Raw genomic sequence first — 9040 nt, 5'->3', positions numbered from 1 at the left:
TTCTTCTTTGACTAAAATCTTTCACAGACAAAAGGCATGCAGAAAACACAGCGGGTGGGGTAAGGAACACAGGGTCCTGTACCGTCTCAATGGGGTCAGTGTGCTTCTGAAAAGTCCAGATCATTCCCCTGCCCCATTCAGTTCATGAGGGATCATGAAAACCCCAGGGATGGACGTCGAGGATGTAGACAGAGTGGACAGGAAGAGTTAGAGCTGCGAGGAGTTCTGAGTCTCAGACTCGCCATGGCCTTCTCTGATGTGCCACGCAAGGCTGCATTTCACTGGGGCATGCTTAAACTCACAGCTGAATGATCTGTAGTTCACTCAGTAGCTGTGAGAACTGGAACATGTTAATGGTGTGGACTCTGCCCTTATGGACACAGCTGAAGACCTCTGTGCACACTCGGGCACATCTGTAGGAAACTACCTGGAGAGCAGGGTTTAGGTGAGGGTGGAGGGCAGTGGTGTTGGTGAGATTTATGGATGACTACAGGTAGGAGCCAGGTGACACTCTATAACCTATAAAGGATTCTATTGCACACGTCTTCTGCCCTGTTTGCTATGAAATGCAGCCAAAGGACAGTTTCACTCAAGAAGAACTTCAGAAGTATCAGGAACTGAACAATGAAAAGGGGATTCCAAACGAAAATATAGATAATGTCATTGAAACAGGTAAAGCCCCAGAGGACAACAGGTATCCTAAATGAAAACACATCACAAGGACATTCAATTCAAAATTCCCATTGGCACAGAAATCTTTTTCAAAAGCTGTTATGAAATAATCCTTGGAAAGAGAGGCATGTCAATGGCCATTATTCCCCATATTCATTCTCTTTCACAGACAACTGTCCTCTATAAAAGCAGAGAACATCTGTTGGGTGAGTGGAAATATAACACATACCACACTGAGCTTTCTTGTACTAGGTTACCACTTTGGGGGGGTGGGTGTTCACTGCTCTAAGAATGGGATACATACTTGATGGAGTATTACCCACCCGTGAAAAAGAATGAAATCATGCCATCTGCAGCAACATGGATGGACACAGAGATGATCTTACTAAACAAAGTAAGTCACAAAGGAAAGTGAAATATCAGGTCATCACTTCCATTTGGAGTCTAAGATATGATGCAAATGAACCATTCATAAAACAGAAACAGACTCTCAACATAGAAAAAATTAATGGTTACCAAAGGGGAAGCAGACAAAGGGTAAATTAGGAGTTTGAGATGAGCAGATACACACTAAAATATACAAAATAAACAACAAAGACCTACTGGAGAGCGCAGAGAACTATACTCAATGTCTTGTAATAACTTTCAGAAGAAGAATCTAAAATTGTATACATTTACCTACATATATATGAAAGTGAAGGCTTCCCAGGTGCCTCAAAGGTCAAGAATTTGCCTGCCAATGCAGGAGACACTGGAGAGGTGGGTTCTATCCCTGGGTCAGGAAGATCCCTTGGAGTAGGAGATGGTAACCCATGCCAGTATTCTTTCCTGGAAAATCCTTTGGACAGAGGAGTCTGGAAGGCTATATTCCATATGGTCACAGAAGAGTGGGAAATGAACCAGTGACAAAACAACAACAAAAGTATAAATGAATCACTTTGCTGTATCCCTGAAATGAACAAACACTGCACGTCAACTAAATTAGAATAAAAATGAACTGAAAAAATATGGGATAACAAAACGCTTCACCTTGCCATGTGCCAAAGGCTTGGGCTTCCTTAGAAGCCCATTGATGTAAATATCGAAACACTGACACTGGTCTAGCCTCCACAGTGAGATACTTTAAGGACAACAGAGGAGACTGTGTGAAGCCCCGAGCTGTGAGTTATGATGATCGTTGGGGAATCCCACTGTGAATGAAGGGCCTTGCAGCCAAAACACCTTCATGATGATAAATGAAACTTCAGAGGATGTAAGTGGCACAGGTCACATAGAATACTATTTCATACATCTCAGACTTCTGAATACACAATATAGTAACTCTCAACAGAAGAGCTCATACTGGTCTGCTTACAGCTGGTTTCACCAGGTGGTAATTCTATGCAACCCCACAGGTGTACGCACACAGAGGAAATTCTGTGAAATGGGTCTTGTAGGAGAATTTCTCCACTCTTTCCATCAACAACTGCTTCTATACTTTCTTTCATGCTCTGGCCAATATCATATTAATCCTAATCAGCTCAACAAAGTTTTACACTATTTTCATGTTTAAAGAAAAAATAAATAAAGTAGGAACATGAACAGCATCGAAGCACTAATGTGTCCCAATCATCCAGCTGAAGATAATAGACCTTTTCCTTTAAAATCATCATTTCTTCTCTCCCAGGAAATCAAGGCTCTGAACCCATGGGTTTCCATCTATGAATGTCTCTGCTCTTGCTGATGCTACTGGGTTCCTAAACTGATCAATAAATTGATTAATGCCCATATGTGTAGAGAACAAAGGAGGTCTATTTGCGAATGCACAAAAGATGTAAATTAAATTAAGCAGAAAATCGAGTGCATGACGAAGGAGGTGATAACTCTGTTTAGGGCGCATGGTGTGAATCATGCAAGTCTCTTTTTGAGAAGAGAGAATAAAGCACAGATGGTAGTTTTATATGGTGAAATAAGGTTTCGACCAGGTGTCACATGAGAGATGGAACTGGTTAGACAAGACAACTACACACAGAATCTGAGCTGTTCTAAGGGGCACCTGAAAAAAACTAAACTATGTTGTTAAGCAGTGTTCATCTGCCATGGGGTTGCCAGGGGTGGTAAAGATGTTGCAGAATGCAGTCTTACATGGGCTCCCAGGAGGTGCAGTGGAAAAAAAAATACACCTACCAATAGAAGAGACACATGAGACGCAGCTTCGATCCCTGGGTCGAGAAGATGCACTGGAAGAGGAAGTGGTAACCCCCTCCAGTATTCTTCCCTGGAGAATCCCATGGACAGAGGAGCCTGGCAGGCCACAGGCTGCAAGAGTCAGACACGATTTGTCAACTGAGCACAAAAACACATATAAGAGAAGTGAACAGTGTTCACTAAAGAAAGGGTACTGATGGTGTTTACAAAGCCTGGGGCCTGTGGTGTCCGACTGGGGGGCGGTGGCTAAGCTCCAGCTCAAAGCCCAGAAGCAGAGGTCTTGCTGCTGATGCAGGTGCTGAGTTACCTAAAGCTCTGTGTGAAAGTTCCTCATCAGACACTTTTCAAAGTAACAGCCATTGGTTGGTGCCAACTGCTGGGCCAAAGGAGAATCAAGGATGCCCCACAGGTCATGACACTGGGCTAGACAAGCGATCAGAAGAAACGTCTAAGGGAGATGGGGAAGAAGAGGCAGTCCTAGACCACTCTGCAGACCTCCGGTAGGCTCCTGAGGGCGTGGACGGCTGGGTGCGCCTGCAGTGCTGCAAGATGACAGGGAAGCCAGAATAGGGCTCTGGTCGCATACCCTGCCCGGGCTCACTGTAAGCTGCACACACCTTGAATGCGTGTTACAAACACACACAGCACTCCAAGGTCAAGGTATTTGTGTCCACTGACTCTAGTTGTTGACAGAAAACGGACAAGAGTGGTTGACATATAAGCTCTACACCCTTCACGGATTACTGTGTTGTGTGCTGAAGGGGCTGGCATAACTCAGGGAATCTATGAGCCATTTCGTGTAGGACCGCCAATGACAAACATGTCATAGTGAAGAGTTCTGACAGAACATGACCCGCTGGAAGACGGAGTGGCAAACCACTCCAGTATTCTTGCTGTGCAGGACCCCAAGAGCTGTGTAAAATGGCAAACAGATATGACACTGAAAGATGAGCCCCCCCTCCACCGGTTGGAAAGTGTCCAATATTGCTACTGGGGAAGAGTGGAGGACAACTTCTAATAGGCCCAGAAACAATGAAGCCATGCGCACTTAGGTCTCACCCAAGGAAGCCACCTACAACAAAAATTCAAACTAAGAAAGAACAACCTGGGCAGAGGGACTTCTCTAAGCGTCCAGTGGTTCAGAATCCACTGACAATGCAGGGGACACAGACTGACTTCCTCACCGGGGAAGATCCCACATGCTGTTATGACAACAAAGCCCATGCACCTCATCATCTGTGCCTGCGCTAAAGAGCCCAAAAGGCAGAACTATCACCATGAGAAGCCCTCCAAATGCAAGTAGAGAAAAGCAGAACACAGCACTGAGACCCAGTGTATGCTTTTAAATTCAAAAAAATAATAATAATAACTGAGCAGGGGCTATAAGAAGTGTGACCACCGAGACACACCATGAAAAGGCTTTTAAAAATTCTAACAGAAGTTGCCAATTGAATGATGAAAGCCACATTAGGAACCAGGCAGGAAACACGAAGCATTAAAAGTTTTTATCTGAAAAAGTAATTTCAGGGATCTTTATCCAATTGGCAATATATCAAATCCTGGGGAAGAGGGATCCTCTATCACAAGTGGATTCAGTTTAATCAGTGTGGATATACCAACTCTTAGAGGTTTGTAGGGAGATAAGGAGCAGGAAGGAAGAGCCAAAGGAAAAATGTCACTGGTGATTTATATAACACACAAGGTAACTAACACATCTGCACCTCACTATACCCCATGTGTTTGTGTGTATGTCTGTGTTAGAGATAAAAATACTTAAAAGTTCTCCTCTAAGCAACTGACAGGTTCTATGTGCAATCCTATCTGTTGTAGTCACCATGGTGTTCATTCCATCTTTCCTTAAATCACATGAGCTCTTCAGACAATACAATAAACAGAAAAACACATAGGGGAAAAAAACAGAACTGAAGTTGATTAAAGCCTTATGCTTGAAAGTGAATATCTGCTTCTGTTGAGAGCCCTGCAGAGTCAGCATTTACCCAAGGATTCTTTCTTTTGGCTCCAAAATGTAGCAAAACTAATGTCTTCCTATTTCAGGCACCTTTGTGAAAATCAAAACATACATACAATACTCTAATGATCCACAAATGGATAAAAATTCTACTTTCACAAGCTTGTGAACTGTGAACATCTCGCTTTTGACACAAAGGTGCTGGGGGCTAGTCATACGACCTTCATCCTCTAACTGTCTTTATCATTGCCCAAAAGAAGATATCTACATTGCGGAAATTCAAACCAAAACCCAACGAAACCTGCTCATGGGGAAGGGACAGGAATATACCAATAAACAGATTTTGGATATAGTTAACAAGAAAATCCGGTGAAATAATTACCGTATAGCGAAAAATGCTGGAGAAATTGGAAATTCATTTGACAAAAAAAAAATAAAAGTAACTTCAACTTATTCATTGCTCCATGTTTTACAAGTAGCACACAGACTCGTAGACCTATATGTAAGACAGAAAGCAAGAAAGACTCTACAGGTAAAGCACACGTGGATACTCTGTGGCCAGACATTAGGCGATTACTGATTAGGATACACACCAAGCAGGATCCCACACTGGGAACAGAACATTAATAACCAAGGCTCTATCAAAATATTTACATCTTTGGGCAACAACATTAAGGAAGCAGAAGAGAAGCCAGCAATGGGAGAAAGATATTGGCACATCTCTCTCTTAAAAGGGACTCATACCCAGAATACTTTTAAAGCCTACAACCTCCATAAAAAATAAAAACAATTCGCTCTGGAATGAACAAACGACTTGGAGACACACTTCACAAAGAGAAGGGACAAATGGCCATCGCCCCTCTTTATTCATTCAGGAAGCGGAACTTGCAGCTGTAACTGCATCCCATCACATACTTATCATACTATCTAAACTGAACACAACTGATCACACAGAACGCTGGCAGGGATGAAGGAACAGCAACTGTCATCTCCTGTTGGCAGGAAGCAAGAATCAGAAGGCGCGGAGATCCACCAGTTCCACCCTTGAGTGGCTGCCCAGCAGATGAGCAGCTTAGTCCCTTACAAAAACTTGTCTGTGAACATGGATCCATCAACACTGTGAAGGATAAAAATGGGACATACCCTGAAGATACTATACAGGGCCAATGGGAATGGATCTGCAAAAAATATAGGTATTTACTCAAATGAATATGCTGAGGGAAATAACCCAGATACACACACACTAATTCAATGTTTGAAAAATTCTAAAGAATACCAATTAATCATCTATTGTGCCATAAAACTGAGGAGTGGGTTCCCAAATCTGGGCTTGGGGAGTTGGTTGAAAAGGGCTGGAGTGGGTTTCACCGGGGAGCCCAAGGGTAGTTTTAAAGCTGACAGATATACTCAGATACTACCTGGGGGAAAGTTTTCACAGCTGTATTCATCCAACGTTTATCAACTGTACAATCTGAAATATGTGCGTTTTTGTTGTGTATCACTTACATCTCAAATAAGAGTTTTAAAAACTCATCTTTCAGTTTAGCCATAGAGTTCAGTTCAGTAACACAGGTCTAATTCAATTTCTGTATTTTAGTCCTCTAATTAGGATCCATGCATTTACTTTTTAGTATTACCATGATCATTATTTCTTCTACTAAGGGGTTCCTGTCCACAGTTGTAGGTATAATGGTCATCTGAGTTAAATTCACCCATTCCAGTCCATTTTACTCCACTAATTTCTCAAATGTCAAGGCTCACTCTTGCCATCTCCTGTTTGATCACTTCCAATTTGACTTGATTTATGGACCTAACATTCCAGGTTCCTATGCAATACTGCTCTTTACAGCATCAGACCTGACTTCTGTCACCAGTCACATCCACAACTGAGTGTTGTTTCTGCTTTGGCTCCATCTCTTCATTCTTTCTGGAGTTATTTCTCCACCGATCTCCAGTAGCATATTGGGCACCTACCGACCTGGGAGTTCCTCTTTCAGTGTCCTATATTTCTGCCTTTTCATACTCTTCATGGCGCTCTTAAGGCAGGAATACTGAAGTGGTTTGCCATTCCCTTCTCCAGGGGACCACGTTTTGTCAGAACTCTCCACCATGAACCATCTGTCTTGGGTGGCCCTCCACAGCATGGTTCATAGTTAAACTGAGTTAGACAAGGCTGTGGTCCATGCGATTAGATTGGTTAGTTTTCTGTGATGGTGGTTTTCAGTCTGTCTGCCCTCTGATGGAGAAGGATAAGAGGCTTATGAAAGCTTCCTGATGGGATAGACTGACTGAGAGGGATACTGGGTCTTGTTCTGATGGGCGGGGCCATGCTCAGTAAATCTTTAATCCAATTTTCTGTTGATGGGTGGAGCTGTGTTCCCTCCCTGCTATTTACCTGGGGCCAAACTATGGTGGAGGTAATGAAGATAATGGTGACCTCCCTCAAAAGATCCCAGGCATGTACTGCTACAGTCCACGCCTCCAACTCTGCAGGAGGCTAACACTGTCCCAGGCCTTCGCCAGAGACTCCTGGACACCCACAGGCAAATCTCCTATGGGGCCACTGCTCCTTTCTCCTGGGTCCTGGTGCACAAACTTCTGATGTGCCCTCCATGAGTCTATTTCCCAGTCCTCCATAAGTTCTGGCTTCTCTACAGTGGGGTTAATGGCGACCTCCTTCAAGAGGACTTATGCCATACTCACACCCAGAGTGCCTGTCCCTGCGGCAGACCACTGCCAACCCGTACCTCCACAGGAGATGCTCAAACACAGTTCTGTCTCAGTCTCTGTGGGATCTCTGGGTCCTGGTATGGACAAGGTTTGTTTGGGCCCTCTGAGAGTCTCTGGCAGCAACAGGGTTTGATTCTAAATGTGAATTCGACCCTCCAACTGTCTTGCCATCTTAGAGAAATGGAGTAGCCATCACAGTCAACAAGACAGTTGGAAATGCAGTACGTGGATGCAATCTCAAAAATGACAGCATGATCTCTGTCCGTTTCCAAGGCAAACCATTCAATATCACGGTAATCCAAGTCTATGCCCCGACCAGTAATGCTGAAGAAGCTGAAGTAGAACAGTTCTACAAAGACCTACAAGACCTTCTAGAATTAACACTCCAAAAATATGTCCTTTTCATTATAGGGGATTGGAATGCAAAAGGAAGAAGTCAAGAAACACCTGGAGTAACAGGCAAATTTGGCCTTGGAGTACAGAATGAAGCAGGGCAAAGACTAGTAGAGTTCTGCCAAGAGAATGCACTGGTCATAGCAAACATGCTCTTCCAACAACACAAGAGAAGACTCTACACATGGACATCACCAGATGCTCAACACCAAAATCAGGCTGATTATATTTTTTGCAGCCAAAGACAGAGAAGCTCTCTACAGTCAGCAAAAAAAGACCGGGAGCTGACTGTGACTCAGATCATGAACTTCTAATTGCCAAATTCAGATGTAATTAGAGAAAGTAGGGAAAACCACTAGACCATTCAGGTATGACCTAAATCAAATCTGTAACAATTATACAGTGGAAGTGACAAACAGATTTAAGGGACTAGATCTGATAGACAGAGTGCCTGATGAACTATGGACAGAGGTTCATGACATTGTATGGGAGACAGGGATCAAGATCATCCACAAGAAAAGGAAATACAAAAAAGCAAAATGGCTGTCTGAGCAGGCCTTACAAACAGGTGTGAAAAGAAGAAAAGTGAAAAGCAAAGGAGGAAAGGAAAGATATTCCCATTTGAATGCAGAGTTCCAAAGAATAGCAAGGAGAGATAAGAAAGCCTTCCTCAGCGATCAATGCAAAGAGACAGAACAAAACAATGGAATGGAAAAGACTAGAGATCTCTTCAAGAAAATAAGAGATACCAAGGCAACATTTCATGCAAAGATGGGCTCAATAAAGGACAGAAATTATAGGACCTAAAAGAAGCAGAAGATATTAAGAAATGGCAAGAACACACAGAACTGTACAAAAAAGATCTTTATGACCCAGATAATCACAATGGTGTGATCACTCACCTAGAGCCAGATCCTAGGAATGTGAAGTCAACTGGGCCTTAGGAAGCATCACTACGAACAAAGCTAGTGGAGGTGATGGAATTCCAGTGGAGCTATTTCAAATCCTAAAGGATGATGCTGTGAAAGTGCTGCACTCAATATGCCAGCACATTTAGAAAACTCAGTAGTGGCCACAGGACTGGAAAAG

Source organism: Odocoileus virginianus, unplaced genomic scaffold, assembly GCF_023699985.2.
Source record: "Odocoileus virginianus isolate 20LAN1187 ecotype Illinois unplaced genomic scaffold, Ovbor_1.2 Unplaced_Contig_6, whole genome shotgun sequence".
Taxonomy (NCBI): Eukaryota; Metazoa; Chordata; class Mammalia; order Artiodactyla; family Cervidae; genus Odocoileus; species Odocoileus virginianus.
Note: the sequence above shows the minus strand (reverse complement) of the source record.